Raw genomic sequence first — 4,260 nt, forward strand, 5'->3', positions numbered from 1 at the left:
ACTTTCATAATCTGATAATTCAACCCGTTATAATTACACTGACATACTGACATGACAGTCTCACGCACGCACGCACGCACGCACGCTTTTCCGTCAGCCAGCCAAGTATGGTGACCCATACTCAGAATTCGTGCTCTGCATTTAACCCATCCGAAGTGCACACATAAAGTGACGTGACATTCAGCCAAGTATGGTGACCCATACTCAGAATTCGTGCTCTGCATTTAACCCATCCGAAGTGCACACACACACAGAGCAGTGAACACACCACACACACACTGTGAACACACACCCGGAGCAGTGGGAAGCCATTTTTATGCTGTAGCGCCCGGGGAGCAGTTGGGGGTTCGATGCCTGCTCAAGGGCACCTAAGTCATGGTATTGAAGGTGGAGAGAGAACTGTACATGCACTCCCCCCACCTACAATCCTGCCGGCCGGAGACTCGAACTCACAACCCTTCGATTGGGAGTCCGACTCTCTAACCATTAGGCCATGACTTCCCCTGAAGTCATGTATTAATCATAGCCTAGTTGGCCAACTAATAATTATAAAATGAGGATTCATGCAGCGGCGAGCATTTCTGTGTCTGGACTAGGGCTGTGCCAAAAAATCGAATGCGATTTTCATGCGCATCTCATCAGTAAAGATGCTCCTGTAATTAGAAGTATATCTCCAGCACGTGCGTTCGGATCAGGGTTGCCCAGGTTTTTCACAACAAATCCTTCCCAGCTGCTTCTCAAAACTAGTCAAAAACTAGTCCAATCGCGCTTCCAGGAGGTTCCCCGATGAAAATTGCTTCCCGGGGTTAAAATATACATTTTTTTAGCAGGGTTGCCTTGGTAAAATTCACATTTTAGGCGCTAAATATCACGTTATTTGTATTGGGGTCGCTTCAACCCGCGGACATGAAAAACAACCACAGACTTGGCAACACTGGTTGGCATTTACTACACAGATCCGTAATTCACTGACAATCTACACAAAATCGATGTTAAAATCGCAGGCGATTCTTTGTCGATTTTGAAAATGATTTTGTGTTAGTGGTCGGTGTACTACGGCTCGATGTAGTAACTGCCGCTCCACCTGAAGCAGTGTTGCCAAGTCTGCGATTGTTTTTCATGTCCGCGGTTTGAAGCAACCCCAATACAAATAACATGATATTTAGCTCCTAAAGGATTTGTTGTGAAAACCTAACCCTTCCCAAAAATTTATATTTTAACCCCGGGAAGCATTTTTTATCGGGGAACCTCCCAGAAACGCGATTGGGCTAGTTTTGGACTAGTTTTAAGAAGCAACTGGGCAGGATTTGTTGTGAAAACCTGGCAACCCTGATCTTAACGCACGTGCTGGAGATATACTACTAATCACAGGAGCGTCTTTACGCATTCGATTTTTTTTGCACAGCCCTAGTCTGCACCTGTTGCTGCTGGCCATGCAGCAAAGAAGAGAGCGCTGGCCGAGTCTGAAAACATTGTGGAGCAGGACGAGGATGACGACGATGAAGTACAGCAATAGGCTACATGCGCCTCAATCACAACATGGAAGGTGATGGACGAGATGTGCTGCTATGGTGGAAACAGCACGAGACCCTGCTACCGCAACTGTCAAGACTGGCTCACTCTGTGTTTAGTGTCCCGCCAGCAGCAGCAGCGAACGTGTCTTCAGCGCAGCGGGAAGAGTGATAGAAGAGAGGAGGACTGGGTTAAAACCTTCCACTCTGGAGGCTATTCTTTTTCTCCACGATGCTCTGTAAGAGACTGTTCTAACCTTTCATTTGACTGGACTTTATTTTCGTTTAACTGTTGGAAACTAATGGAAAAAAGAATGGACATATTCTGTGTGGTGCATTTTTGAGGTAAGATAACCTGCAAGTTTGTTTTTAATTAATTTAATTTGTTTAGATTGTAGGCTATTTCTAATTTCGGTTGCGAGCCTGCCTCAGTATTTCAATTTTTTTTTTTTTTTTACTCACTGTGGTTTAATAAATAAACATTTATTAAACTAACTGTCTGTGTGATATGCTTGAAGTGTTTTATATATGGATTTTATTGTAGCCAAGTAAAGTATTAGCGTTAATTTGAGAGGCTTAATTGATTAAATATGTTTTAGGCTACTCGCTGTCGGCTCGGCTGATTAACGTTAATTGTCATTTTAAAAAAAATGCTCCAAACATTTTTCTAAACTAACTTGATAAAAGAAATGAAAAGAAACATAACACAAAACTGACCCCTTTTTTAACTGCTGCAAATAGGGCAGGCTTCCGCTGTGTAATAAAATAAATAAATAAATAAATAAAAACACAGGCTCGTGTCGGACTCGGGCTGATAATTCTGATGAGCTGTCGGACACGGGTCGGGCTAGGGCCTGAGCATCTCGGGCCAGGGCCGGGCTCAGCCTAGATTTGAGGCCCGTGCAGGGCTCTAAGAAAATGCTAAACCGCCGGCGACATATTCCTATCATGCCCGAGCGATGCTGTGCAGTTGGATGCGATCAGATACGTGATCATACAAAAGGAATCTTTCTTTATACCGTAAGTGCGATGACATGACGTGAAGCGTTAGCTGACGGCCGCTGCGCTAATAGTGGTGGGGGGGAAAAAATCGATTCTGTTCAGTATCGAGATATTTTGTGCACGCAATTATATACTGTAGCGTAAAAGTATTGCAATATTTAGGCTAATTATAAAATGATCTCTTTTACTTTTTCGGGTTTATAGGGCTTTGACAGTGGCAGTTTTTTACTACTGTGGTGGTTGTTTTTTTTTTTTACTTAATGGCAGAATTGAAAACCAAACAGGCAGATCACAACCACAGGTAAGTTATTAGCTTATTTCTACAAATTAATCAGATGACAGTTTGTTTTGCTCGTATTATAATATTAGTGTTTTGCACCTAAACCTTTTTCCCCCAGTATGACCAACATGCTGTAACTGAAGCAGCACAACATTTAATTTCCTTGGTGGCCAGAGTAATCCCCGAGGAAAATGCAAGGCAGGGTCAGACCCAGAGCCAGATCCAGCAGTCAGGAAGACCTACTGTGGAACATGAAATGGCTAGGTAGATAGCAAGCATATTTAAAAGGGCCAGTTCAGGTGTTACACAGAATAGTCAAACATTCCTTTTTTATAGCGATATAAGTTTGGCATAGGATGCAGCAGCTAAACATAGTGTTTCTTGCTACTCAAAAATAAACACTGAATACACGCACATTAATAGTTTTACCTGTTCTACAATTTGCAGATCTTTTCCTGCATTTTTTAAAAATGCTGGCAAAAATAACAAAACATCTTGCCAGATGTCACAGGCCAAACAGTACCAGCAAAGGCTCATAAATATTTTGATTGTTCTGTGTCTTTGCTGGGATCTAAATCCGATACAACCCCATCTATATCCGAAGAGCTGGAGCTCATGCAAGCAGGGCTAGGAAAGAGGACCCTGTCCTTAACATCAGATACAACACATGCCGAGGTGAGGAGTCCGATCTTAAGCAAACACATATTCTAGTAGCATTATTTGTTGTGTCTGTGTTTTAAGGGTTTTTCTTTAACGTAAATGTAGTTATCAAGTTTGCTGCGGGAAGCATACTCAAAAATGGTGGCTTCTTTTCAAAGCTGCAGGTGTGTACAACTTTTTATCAACATTTTATCAACATTTGGTGTTAAAATTCATTAATATGAATAAGTCCGTTCAGTACAGAAAACAATGCATTATACTGTAAAGTTATTCTCTTTATCAGTTGTTGTGTTACTTGCTTATTATAGGTGGGAATGGAAGGAGAAGAATATCTGTAATACCATTGGAGGCAGAGGGGTATACAGGATCAGTGATCAAAAGTGCTTCTAGTGGTGGGAAGAACTTGCTGTACGTCGTGCCGTTGCAGGATGATGAACTTGATATGACACCACTGCCACCAGATGCACCTGAATATGCCTGAATGCCAAAGGCAAACTTGTAAAAAATGCAAGACTCTGATGCCACTTCAGACACTGGCTTTGCATGTTGACCAGTGTGACAGCATGCAAAACTCAGAAAAACTCTGAAATTGAGGTAAAACTATGTTGTGTAGGCTTTAGGTTACTATCTTTAAGAACTGTCCACTGACAATAGAAATTGTCTTTTTCTTTTCTCTTTGCAGGAAGAAGATTTGGTGTTTTATAGAGGAGGCAACATCATCTAATGTTATACATCACCTTCAGGAGGTACACAAGCAAAAGCTAAATTTAACATTGGCTATGTTTACATGACGCCTTTTGTTTCAAC

The 4,260-nt window shown here is 41.9% G+C and overlaps 1 long non-coding RNA gene across 1 annotated transcript; it reads left to right on the forward strand.

The window, feature by feature from the left end:
- Nucleotides 1–3,318: 3,318 nt before the first annotated feature.
- Nucleotides 3,319–3,883, forward strand: LOC109081636. Its single transcript, XR_006158071.1, has 3 exons — nucleotides 3,319–3,468; nucleotides 3,559–3,617; nucleotides 3,762–3,883. It is a non-coding gene; the product is annotated as an uncharacterized LOC109081636 (long non-coding RNA).
- The last annotated feature ends 377 nt before the right edge of the window (nucleotides 3,884–4,260 follow it).

This window comes from Cyprinus carpio, chromosome B22, assembly GCF_018340385.1.
Source record: "Cyprinus carpio isolate SPL01 chromosome B22, ASM1834038v1, whole genome shotgun sequence".
NCBI lineage: Eukaryota > Metazoa > Chordata > Actinopteri > Cypriniformes > Cyprinidae > Cyprinus > Cyprinus carpio.